Source organism: Ranitomeya variabilis, chromosome 2 (genome assembly GCF_051348905.1).
Source record: "Ranitomeya variabilis isolate aRanVar5 chromosome 2, aRanVar5.hap1, whole genome shotgun sequence".
Classification (NCBI taxonomy): Eukaryota; Metazoa; Chordata; class Amphibia; order Anura; family Dendrobatidae; genus Ranitomeya; species Ranitomeya variabilis.
In genome coordinates, this window is record NC_135233.1 from 869,798,107 (window position 1) to 869,812,053 (window position 13,947).

Genomic DNA, 13,947 nt, shown 5'->3' on the forward strand with positions numbered 1-13,947 from the left:
TCAACAGAGGGAGCAATAATTAGAAAATGGAAGACATTCAAGACCACTGATAATCTCCCTCGATCTGGGGCTCCACGCAAAATCCCACCCCGTGGGGTCAGAATGATCACAAGAACGGTGAGCAAAAATCCCAGAACCACGCGGGGGGACCTAGTGAATGAACTGCAGAGAGCTGGGACCAATGTAACAAGGCCTACCATAAGTAACACACTACGCCACCATGGACTCAGATCCTGCAGTGCCAGACGTGTCCCACTGCTTAAGCCAGTACATGTCCGGGCCCGTCTGAAGTTTGCTAGAGAGCATTTCGATGATCCAGAGGAGTTTTGGGAGAATGTCCTATGGTCTGATGAAACCAAACTGGAACTGTTTGGTAGAAACACAACTTGTCGTGTTTGGAGGAAAAAGAATACTGAGTTGCATCCATCAAACACCATACCTACTGTAAAGCATGGTGGTGGAAACATCATGCTTTGGGGCTGTTTCTCTGCAAAGGGTCCAGGACGACTGATCCGGGTACATGAAAGAATGAATGGGGCTATGTATCGTGAGATTTTGAGTGCAAACCTCCTTCCATCAGCAAGGGCATTGAAGATGAAACGTGGCTGGGTCTTTCAACATGACAATGATCCAAAGCACACCGCCAGGGCAACGAAGGAGTGGCTTCGTAAGAAGCATTTCAAGGTCCTGGAGTGGCCTAGCCAGTCTCCAGATCTCAACCCTATAGAAAACCTTTGGAGGGAGTTGAAAGTCCGTGTTGCCAAGCGAAAAGCCAAAAACATCACTGCTCTAGAGGAGATCTGCATGGAGGAATGGGCCAACATACTAACAACAGTGTGGCAGCCTTGTGAAGACTTACAGAAAACGTTTGACCTCTGTCATTGCCAACAAAGGATGTATTACAAAGTATTGAGATGAAATTTTGTTTCTGACCAAATACTTATTTTCCACCAGAATATGCAAATAAAATGATAAAAAAACAGACAATGTGATTTTCTGTATTTTTTTTTCTCAGTTTGTCTCCCATAGTTGAGGTCTAGCTATGATGTAAATTACAGACGCCTCTTATCTTTTCAAGTGGTGGAACTTGCACTATTGCTGAATGACTAAATACTTTTTTGCCCCACTATATATATATATATATATATATATACTGTATATATATTTACACATATACCCAGGGTTGTGTGTTAAATTGAAATTTAGCCCACTTTGTTTCAATGGGGCTAAACTGTAATGCAAGAAACTGATCATGTACGGGAGAGACTGGAGGGAGACAAAGCACAAAGTAGGGTCTTATCTAGGTACCCGTGTTGGAAGAAGTGCACAATTGTGCTCCCCTTGTTGAGTTGCGTGCACACAGCTACTGATAGCACATAAGGCTGCTGTAGACCCAGGAGATGAAAGATGCGCTAATGTAGATGAAAGGATGAAGGATGCCAATCCAATTTCAAGTGATTTATTTGTCAATGTGTTTCGAAGTGTAAAACTGCTTCATCAGCACAATGAGGATCATGTTTTTCCTGATGAAGAAGTTGTATATTTGGAAATGCATTGACAAACAAACCATTTGGAATTGGATTGGTATCCTTCATCTTCATCCTTTCGTCTATGGCAGTGTAGAATAACGCATTTGTTTTTCCATAAACTGATCATGGACAGACAGGGTACTGTCCCTGGGGTGAGGGAATCTTTTCTTGTACATCCTGTGAGACCCACTTTAAACCATTCTGCAAATGAGGACTACAAAACATTTCAGTAGGAAAATGTTATTCTATTTAGCTACGCCGCGTAGAGAAGGCCGTGCTCTCATCCTCTTAAATTTCCTTGATGATTGTCCGTCCCTACAAACAGTTCCAGCCTTTTCAAAGACACAATCCAGAGATGGGTCCAGTATTTTACAACCGTCTTTATTTATAGTACATTTTTATATAGCACATTAAGTAGTATAATCCATTCCCAAACTTTTACAAGCTGCATTTAAAAAGTTTTTTTCTTTAGATATTATATTTTGAAAAGAAAAAAACAAACAAAACAAAGAAAAATATATATTTGGGCTCTATGGAAATCCTTGTTACCCGTTTTAAACCACTTAGAAAGTCTGGAAGTCAAACATTTCTGATCATTAATTTTGCTACATATCATTTTTATCTTTTACTAAATGACCAAAATTTGAGTCTTTGCATTTATGTCATTGTGTAGGACACGAGTGATGATGGCGATGCTTATGAACACTTAGCCCTCATTTTGTAGGTGGTCATGATATAGTACCATAGTTGCTTTTGCTAATTTTGATATTTTCTTCTCAAGGCAGAGCCAAGTTGGGATATAAAGGGGTTAAGTCTGACATGTATATTCTGTCATGAGAAAATATATATATATAACTGCCACAAACTATTACAGAACCCATGATATAACACATAATGTAAGGAACACATACAGTACAAACACCTTAATCGCAACAGGGAACAAAGAACATAACAGAACATGGAGATAAATGATTATATACGTTGTATAAAATATGGAGGAAAATATTCTAAAAGGCAAACCTGACTAAAGCGTCTGGGGTGCAGTAAAGTCAGCAAATTGCACAGATGTCTTATTTTCCAAGTCACTCATGTTCTGACTGTTGAGAGAAGAGTGGCCAAAAGGATTCTTACACTGATATTGCGTCAATCAATATAATTGATCTCTATGGAGCAACAAACAGCCATATACACAGATGCTCTACAGAAAGACAGGACAAGTATGGAAACATAACCTGTAGAACATCTGTACCCTGCCGTGTTCCATTTTATTTTCCAGAAGTGCCATCATGCACAATAGCCTGTTATGCCTTAGAGACGACGCTGAGGTCTCAATTAAAATTTACTCAAAAATCGTGGGGTTAATTTAGCAACCAGTCACAATGCAACCAACAGAGATTTTTTTGCTATTTTAGCTCCCTTTTGGTGCTGTTTTGGGGCACAGTAGTATTTTTTTTTTCAAAGGAAGCACACTTAAGGTTTGGTTTTTCTCAAAGCATTTATTTCTTAAGCTTCTCTTTAGAAAAAAGTCTTTTAAAAAAATACATATTTGAAGAAAAATAAAATGTCCCAAAACGGTTTGTAAAGAACACATAAAATACGTGGAAACCTAAAGGCAAAGCTTAAATAATGATCACTGCTCCATTGACCTTTCTATATAGCTGCATTTACATTTCCTTGTTTTTAAGAAAGCTGCTCACTCTTACATCATAAGAGGTTGTGAACCCCAACTTGGAGTATAAAATATGGCAGCAATCTTAAAGCAAATGTTTAAACCGGTTGCTCACTCCTGGTGGAATTTTCAGCAGGGATCTGGCTCCATTGGCTTACTCGAGCGGCCATTCATGTGACCACAAGTATATGATTGCATGCCTATGCTCATGTGACAGCTAGATTCCAATTTGATCATCTCAATACAGGAAACGGATGAGAATCTGGTTGGCAACTGGAAAAAGGAGCAGAATTCTAACAGTGTGCGCATTGCATTGTAAGATATGGCAGGCTGCAATGCTTGCATAAAATTCCCCCAAGGGTAAACAGGCCTTTAAGAATGAACTTTACCCTACAACCTGCAGTGTGATAGCAAGATACGTGACTGCTCCTTCTAATGGAAAATAGAGCTCTGAGAAAAATTGGAAATGGTTTCTGCTGACGACTGATGGTTAAGATCCAATCTAACAATACGTACATATGTTGAGTAAATTGGAAATATAGCGTAGTTGAGGGAAACCATACCCCAACTATAGATTAAAAATATCACTAGGAGGCACATTTCAGGGTCCACCTTGAGGCCTTGTGCTTTTCAAGATGAAAAACCTATGAGTCTATTATCCTAACTAGTGCTCGCTTTATAATAAATGTATCAAAGTCTTTACAAACTGCAGATCAAAGCAAATTCCACTGAATTCCACTGGGAGCATTTCTTTTATTTGGAAGTGTACAAGCAAACTAAATATCAGCCGAACAAGCAGTTTAATTCTATGTAGGGCAAGATGAACACCTCCGGGCTGCTTGTCCTTGAAGAATCAATGGGATCAGAAAAAAAAATAGTCATTTTTAATCTCCTAACGGCGAGAGTCTATTAGGCTGGGTTCACACTGCATCGGAGCAGAATGTACAGCTTAAATGTCTCATGTTAATGAAGGGTTCTTTCAACCAGACATATGGTGAAGGTCAGTTTAAATCTCCATACTAGTGATGAGCGAAAATACTCGGTACTCGAGATTTCCCGAGCACGCTCGGGTGACCTCCGAGTATTTTTTAGTGCTCGGAGATTTAGTTTTTATTGCCGCAGCTGCATGATTTACATCTGTTAGCCAGCATAAGTACATGTGGGGGTTGCCTTGTTGCTAGATAACAGCTCTGTTCCAAACGTCTGAATGAGATTGTTGCAGTAGCGATCTCAGATTTCTGCAAGCCCCTCTCAGATGAATGAGACAGTCATAGTCAAAGATGGAAGTCAGATTCTAAATCAGACTAACAGTATATCATTGACAACTGCTAAATCCACATATTAAACACTATCAGTGTCCAATATGAATGAAAGCTAAAGAAACCAAAATGAGGTCGGTTTCACAAATCCCTTTGTATAACATTTCTTTGGTTGTGTCCATAGAGACCGATTTCCAGCATTCCTGAGGACAGAACAATTTTTAATATGTATGTACATATGCCGTACAGTGAGAGCAGAGTGCAGCGGTGACGTCACCGCTGTGATCTGCTTTCACTTTCCGGCCGGCAGTCAGTCAGAGCGGGAAGCAGACGGCAAGGGACCTGACGGACATCAGATGGCGAGTATGTACGTTTTTTTTTACTTTTACGCTGGTAACCACGGTAAACATCGGGTTACTAAGCGCGGCCCTGCGCTTAGTAACCCGATGTTTACCCTGGTTACCAGCGAACGCATCGCTGGATCGCTGTCACACACAGCGATCCAGCGATGACAGCGGGAGATCCAGCGACGAAAGAAAGTTTCAAACGATCTGCTACGACGTACGATTCTCAGCGGGGTCCCTGATCGCTGCTGCGTGTCAGACACTGCGAGATCGTAACTATATCGCTAGAACGTCACGGATCGTGCCGTCGTAGCGATGAAAATGCCACTGTGTGACGGTACCCTTACTCTTTGCTATAGTTTGTGCCTGGAATTACACCTCGGCCCTATACACCTGAGACAAAGTTGTAACAGGAAGAACAACCCATGGGGTCAAATCCCTTTCAATGTCATCAGAGTAGCTGTTACTTTTCTTTGTTCACTCAGTACTGAAAGGAGATTATATAATGGAAAAAAGTATTTTTAAGTGGATCTTTTCCCACATTTCACAATTGATTTATCTCTGATGAAGCTGGTATACTTACTTTGACAATTTATGTCAGAATGTCTCTATTAACGTGATATTTAACAAACAAATCATTAAGATGGAATCATAATTTTTTTTTTTATTATTGGGACATGGGCTTTAAATACGATTATACAGCCATACTTACAGTTGTGCTCAAAAGTTTACATACCCCGGAAGAATTTTTGCTTTCTTGGCCTTTTTTCAGAGAATATTAATGATAATACCAAACCTTTTTCTCCACTCATGGTTAGTGGTTGGGTGAAGCCATTTATTGTCAAACTACTGTTTTCTCTTTTTAAATCATAATGACAACCCAAAACATTCAAATGACCCTGATCAAAACTTCACATACACTGGTGATTTTGGCCTGATAAAATGCACAGAAGTTTACACAAATGTGTTTGTATGGCTACTAAAGGTAACATCCTCACCTGTGACATGTTTGCTTGTAATCAGTGTGTGTGCATACAAGTAGAGTGAGTTTCTGGGACCAGACAGACTCTTGCATCTTTCATCCAGCCACTTACATTTCTGGATTGTAAGTCATGGAGAAAGCAAAAAAAATGATCAACGGATCTACGGGAAAAGGTAGTTGAACTGTGTAAAACAGGAAAGCGATACAAAAAGATATCCAAGGAATTGATAATGCCAGTCAGCAGCATTCATACTGTGATTAACAAATGGAAAATCATGAACTCTGTAAAACCAAAACCACTGTCAGGTAGACCAACAAAAATGCCATCCACAACTGCCAGTAAAATTGTTCGGGGTGCAAAAAAACCTCCACAAATAACAACAGCTTAAATACTGGACTCTCTGAAAACTAGCAGTGTGGCTGTTTCAAAATGCACAATAAGGAGGCACTTGAAGAAAAATGGGCTGCATGGTCGAGTCGCCAAAAGAAAGTCATTAATGCACAAATGCCACAAAGTATCTTGCCTACAATACGCAAAACATCTCACAGACAAGTCTCAAAACTTCTGGAACAAGGTCATTTGGGGTGATGAGACCAAAATTTAACTTTTTCAAAGTTGAAGGAAAGATGAATGCAGCACGTTATCAGCAAAAACTGGAGGCAAATTTGCACTCATCAGCCCGGAAGCTGCGCATGGGACGTACTTGGACGTTCCAAGTTGACAATGATCCAAAACACAAGACCAAGTCGACCTGTCATTGGCTATAGCAGAACAAAGTAAAGGTTCTGGAGTGGCCATCTCAGTCTCCTGACCTCAATATCATTGAGCCACTCTGGGGAGATCTCAAGCGTGCAGTTCATGCTAGACAGCCCAGGAATTTACAAGAAAAAGAGGCTTTTTGCCAAGAAGAGTGGGCAGCTTTACCATCTGAGAAAATAAAGAGCCTCATTCAAAACTACCACAAAAGACTTCAAGCTGTCATTTATGTTAGAGGGGAGAATAAACGGTATTAAGAAATGGGATATGTGAACTTTTGATCAGGGTCATTTGGATGTTTTAGCTGTCATTAAGGTTTAAAATGAGAAAACACAGTAATTTGACAATAAATGGTTTCCCCCAATCACTAACCATGAGGGGAGAAAAAGTTTTGGTGTTATCATTCATATTCTCTGAAAAAAGGCCAAGAAAACAAAAATTCTGCCAGAGTATGTAAACTTTTGAGCACAACTCTACTCACATGTTCAAGGGAAAGCACACCAGCCTCACAAGGTCTAACATATCTATTTCATAATTATGCCATTGATATTGTGAAACTAAAAAAATAAATGCATTTATGTGATTTAATTTGTTTCTGATTTTATCCAACTCTTTTTAAAAGGAAGTCCAGGCAATTAAGGCCCCCAATGATCACATGTCCAGTGTCTTTTCCATATGGGTTATAAAGCTTTCAATATACAGTATATTTTATTTTTCCCAACTAGAAGACTGGTGATTTTGCCTAAATAAATACTATAAAATGATCACCTGAATGAGACAGCAAATTTCTACACTTCTTATAGTGGGAAAAATCGAGTAAATACTAATTGAACAGCCATCATCCGAGAAATGCCTTTTCTCATAGGCATATATTACCCAGTGCAGAAGGAACAGAATAATAAGTGATTGTGTAAATTAACTGTAAGAAACGTCTCCCCCGCAACCTCTTTCTATAGTGTACTAATGGCTAGGTGCTGTGGGCTGACATCTATTATACGTGACTTGGAAGACTGCATTGTATTCAGTGATCGGAATGGAGAGAACTGCTATGAGAAAACCTGAAACCAAGTAGAAAAAAGTAATTTGTCACTACTCCAATAAAGATATCATTTTATTTAACAAGCTAAAGTGTATTAGAAAATGTCCTGCCCGTCTCCCATACATCAGTCTTCATGCCCCCCATTCTCTACTGAACCCCAAGTAACAAAATAAACTGTACAGAGCAAGCAGGATGCATGCACCCCTCCAGCTATCATCATTTACATTCAAATACACCGTGGTAATGCTGCTTCGTAAATTCATCAGCAGTACAGAAAACGGGAGGCAGATCTATTGTGATCTACATCTAAATAGAAAGCTAATCTGTAAATGGAAGCCCTTCAGAGCTGTAATCTCTCATTATATACAAAGCATAGTCATGTTCTATCCTTTCATGCAGGTCACATGAAGATATCATACCGGATATTCAATGTGTGATGGGAAGGGAATGATTTATCTTAAATGGAATCTGTCATTAGGATCACCCCTCCTAAGCTGTCTATATGGGCACATAAGTCATAGGAAGCTGAATAAAATGATACCTTTATTTCTGCGATCAGATGACTTATTCCACAGCAATCCACATTTTTCTTTTATGTAAATGAGCAGTTCAGGACTATGGGCCAGACACTGATCTCCATAAGAATCTGCCTCCAGAGATTATTATAAATGAAAGGGGGAGTTTCCAGTGCGAGTCTGTGTAACTATCACAGAAAAGAACTGAACTTTGTCTCATAACAAACATGTTAGCAGCTGCAGCTCTCACAGCTCTGCTGTACTGAAACCGTCTGTGAGATGGAAGCTGGAGCCGAGAGGAAGCTGCAGAGGTGTCAGGTATAATCACACACAGCTCTGCAGTGAGAGCAGGAGAGCAGCCATTACACATCACACTGGTCCTTTACACATCACATCCTTTAATGTATACTAGCTTCTACACTGGCCATTACACATCATATCCTTTATACAACCCCTGGCAAAAATTATGGAATCACCGGCCTTGGAGGATGTTCAGCCCCGCAGTGTGAATAAATCATAAGAGACTGTGGGGCGGTATCTCGGGCCGCGCGTGCACGCAGGCGCAGTAAGCAAGACATCAAGTGATGTCAGTGGACGGGCAGCGCTAACTGCACATACCCAAGGCCTAATGTGACAGCGCAGGCGCCGGGACAATTGAATAACGCGGAGAAGGTGGCAGAGGCCATGAGTGACGGCTGTGGTGCATCTGGATTGGGGGGAAAGACCTGCCGCCAGAACGATTTCAAGGTATGAAGGACAAATTTCATAAATGATTATTTCAGCGGTTACAGCAACAAGAACTAAAAGAGCCACCTTGTCAGAATGCAGCACTACTGCTGCACAAGATGGCTCTTTTAGTGACAAACTCCTGGGGGGGTGACAGGTTCCCTTTAAGTCCATGCCTCAGAGAATGCAAGCTGTTATAAAAGCCAGACGTGGTGCAACAATATACTACTGATGTTTTGGAGTGTTTTTTGGTTGTTTGTTTTTCATGATTCCATATTTCTACTCAGAATTGAGTGATTCCATAATTTTTCCCCTATGCTTGGTTAAAAAAGTAACTATTACTGACTACCACATTTTTTGTTCTTGATTTCTTTTAGTGTTTCTTAAAGCCAGAAAGTTGCCATTTGAAATGACTTTAGTTTTGTGCCATGTCTGTGATCAGCTTTTTTTCTACAAAATTAAACAGCTGAATGAACATCCTCCAAGGATGGTGATTCCATAATTTTTGCCAGGGGTTGTATATAATAATCTCTGGAGGCAGATTCTGTTGCAGATCAGTGTTCGGCCCAGAACAGCTCATTTACATATAAGAAAAATGTAAATTTCTCTGGAACAAGACATCAGATCATAGATATCAAGGTATCATTTTATTCTGGTTATTATGACATACATGCCCATGTAGACAATTTTGAAGGATTGATTCTACTGACAGATTCCTTTTAACCAATGTTAAGTGAGCAACCAGCCCTTTTATTAAAATGTGTAAACATATATATGTATATACATACATATATAAATATATATTAAATATACTAATATACTGTATAAATATACATATATATATATATACATACAGTATATATATATACACACTTGTGCTCATTTTAGGTGTATGATAAACAGTAAAGCATAGAAACATTTGCATATGACACAGATAAACCACTATGAGCATTGTTTGAACATTTTCTAACAGTCCATATTAAAGTGGGCTAGGAATGCAGATGATGGGCCTAATACCATGAATAAAATACAATAACAGTCTATATGTTGGTTGTTTTGTTTAAAAGGGATGTCCAGCCTTCTACAAATAGTGTTACAGTGGGTTGTCCCTACTGTATTCAGACATTATAGAGAAGGCGCCTTCATTCAGGGTTCTTCTCTACACTCAATAACTGCAAACAGCAGCTCACATTGTTAAAGGGGTTGTCTAGGATTTCTTTTCTTTACAGCTGTCCAACAGCAAAACATAGTTTAAAATTAAATAAAAATAACCATTAGTTTGTATTAAATCAGCCATTCTTGTTGTAATGATATTACGTCCAATGGTATCAATGACCAGTAAAGGTATCTACAGCCAATCGAGAATCTACTGCTCCAAGGAAACTTTGTTAAAATCCAGGACAATCCCTTTAAACATGAGTTACAAAAATGTTCAACCACATTATAATGTGTTATAGCTGCAGGACAACCAGTTACACATACATGATTCAGCACAATCAGCATTCATCCTGACTCTTTTGTCAATGCTTGTCTACATAAATAACAATTGTAGATCAATGTTTTAGCTTTTCCAACCCTTTGCCTTAAGGCACTCCTCAGTAATTCCTCCCAGAAATTTGTAAAAGAGTTGACAAGTGATGGGTGTGTCTCTGCAGTCTGGTTCCTACAGCACTGATTGGACAGTACCAGAATCAATATGGAGACACGCCCCCAACTAGTAACACCCAGTTGTCAATTTATTTATTTCATTAACAGTAGAACAGCTCAACATAGAGTTATAAAAAAAACATGATCTGGATTGTTATTTTGTGAAGAACAAATGTATTTACGCAAAAAGAGGTCAGGAGAGATGACTGGTCCTATTTAAGAGAAAAGATAGTCATGATGGAATTACCACTTTAATCAATGTACAAGGAAAAGAGATGCAACTTTTTAATATGATGAGGAATCCAGCTTTTTAATATACAGTAATATTTTCTTGAAGATCCTGAATGCTAACATTTTTGTGTGCATTTAGTGGCTTAAAACTCATATACAGCTGATGATTTGCTGCAATGTATCTAGTATGGGCACTTAATACATTAGCAGCACAAATATCTTGGGGGCTTACCACAATGTTGGAGCATAGGACAGACAAAAATTATAGCAATTTTAATAAAACATCATGAGAAATAAATAAGGGTCTGCTTCCAGAGGCCGATAGTGGCTGTTAAAAAAACAAAAACCTGCCAATCGGATACATAGAAGCCAATCGGCAATAGCTTATTATTTTTTTCATTCACTTTTCATTCACACAGAACAATCAGTAATATGATCAGTCTGTGAACATCGACTGTCACTGTCCTCAGAGCCAGTTGTCCTGTTTACACAGGATGATCTGCTGTCAAAAACATCATTTTTAAGCTTCTTTAGGCTACGTTCACATTTGCGTTGTGCGCCGCAGCGTCGGCGCCGCAGCGCACAACGCAAACAAAACCGCAGCAAAACGCATGCACAACGCTGCGTTTTGCGCCGCATGCGTCGTTTTTTTCATTGAATTTGGACGCAGCAAAAATGCAACTTGCTGCGTCCTCTGCGCCCCGACGCGGGCGCCGCAGCGACGCATGCGGCGCAAAACGCAAGTGCGCCGCATGTCCATGCGCCCCCATGTTAAATATAGGGACGCATGACGCATGCGGCGCCGCTGCGGCGCCCGACGCTGCGGCGCTGGCCGCAAATGTGAACGTAGCCTTAAAAATCATTTCACCTACAGAAAGAGCGTTTTGCAAGTTAGTCAGGAGATTGGCAGCCTGTTTGGACTGGCCGATCATTGGGAAACATGCATTCCTGGGAATGCTCGTTCCAAAATAATCAGCCCTTAGAATTGACTCCAGCTGCTTGTGCTCATTCAGGCTATTTCCGTTTGCTAACATCAACAAAAGATCTTAAAATGATTCGTAGCCGAAACACAAGAAATATTAGAAAGTTGCAGACATTTTCGTTATACATTGATATAAGCCTAGGCAACTGCCACCAAAAATGTTCCCCTTTAGACCTTTCCAATATGCCTGTAATGTAGAGCAAGTATATGAAAATACTTACTGATTGCAGTGTTCCCCGTTTCCAGCACAGCTCCATTCCTCTCTCCAGCACTCCCCACCTTTGCCAGCTCACACAGGTATTGCTGTGTGGGGCAGTGCTACTACAGAAAGAAGAACCATAGATTGACATTGTGCAAGTGACTTCTGGTGCCCAAATACATCACTGTGTGATCGGGTGAGTCTGAAGAGGAACGGAGCACAGCTGGAAACTGGAGAAGACGGCGTTTGGGAAGTTTAATTACAGATACATTTAGAAAGGTTTAGGAGATAAGATTTTTGTCGATAGTGCGTCTTTAAATAAGCTTGCTATTTGGACCATTATATTGTCATTTCTATAAATTTGCCAAACTTCACCCTTGTTAATGATCAAAGAGTCCAGAGTGGTTATCATAACCGTTCTCCTACCCAGCAATAGGGAAAGTGTGGTGGTGGCCGAATAGCTGGCTTCAATGGAAGACACATAATAGGAGAATTTCATTGTACCTAATGCAGTGTTCATCTATGAAGATTGTTGGTATAAATATATTTATAGGGAATCTGTCACCCCTTTTTTTCGATTTGAGATAAAAATATGGTTCAATTGTGCATGAGCTCTGCATTACAGCAGTACCTTTCATATCCCCCAATTCCCCACCTTTGCTGAGAAAATACCTTTGTAATCTCTCCGTTTTCGTATGTAAATTACCCCGCTCCAGTCCATTGGGCGGGGCCTATTCGCCGTTTCTCCCCCCGTTCCTCGGTGTTCTCGACGTAACGAGATCTGTGAAAAGAAGAGATCCCGTACAGTTTCTGCGCGTGCGCATTGAATTGGCCTCTAGCGCCTGCGCAGTATGCTTTGCCCAACTGTGGTCAAAACATAAAATCACTATGCGCATGTGCCAGCATTTTTAATTACGTTCTATGCCCCCTTGCATGGCAAGACTTCCGGGACACAGAAAGTAATGTAAAATGGCGCATGCGCAATAATGATTTTTATGCTTTGCCCACTGTTGGGCAAAACATACTGCGCACGGGCGAGAGGCCACTTCAATGCGCAGGCGCAGGCAAACAACACCAACGCAGGAGAGAAGAGCATAGAGCAAGGCAGGACGTGGGGAGAAATGGCGAATAGGTCCCACCCATCGGACCGGATCGGGGTAATTTACATAGGAAAACGGAGAGATTACAAAGGTATTTTCTCAGCAAAGGTGGGGAATCGGGGGATATGAAAGGTACTGCTGTAATGCAGAGCTCATGCACAATTGAACCATATTTTTATCTCAAATCGAAAAAAAGGGGTGACAGATTCCATTTAAGCATTGACCATTATTTTTAATTTCACTTAGTATTTTTGGAAACATTTACATGGAAATAGAAGATCTATTACGAAAAAAGAAAGCTGAAATAATAATACAACAATGATTTTGACATTCGTTGAAGGTGCATTTATTGCATTTTAGGCCTCATTCCAAGGTAGTTTTTTTGCATATGAGAAAATATGGATTTTCTTTAAATCTGATTTTCATCCATTTCTCTGTCAGTGTTTCAGGTTTTTACCATCATTGTAGTATCCTTTTTTCTCATTGGCAAAAAAAAATGAAGGTTTTCCAAGCTTCTCCAATCCATTAAGATAGTGAACATTTTCATGGATCTAATGATTTGGATGGGCGCTATTTTTTTATTAAAAAAAAGGATCCCATAGAGTATAATGAAAAGCAGTGCTGGTCACATGAGCAAAATAGACATCTAAAATGAGGCTTTATAAAGAGGAGAATGACTGTGAAGTGAGAATATTGTAACAAAAATGTGAATGCCAATACACACACACTCAATGTATATTGGAAATATGAATGTTAAATGGCTTCTGTTTAATTATTTTTTAATTTAAAATGAATATAAAATGGACTTAAAAGTAAAAAAAAAATTCTCATGTACTGTAAAGTAACCTATGATGGTGCCCTGATGTGCTAAGTTACCTGGGCTCTTCTCTTTGGGCAGTTTATTATACAACCTGATGGAACAAAATACATATTTATATAGAAATCAGGTGATTCATGATCTCATGACA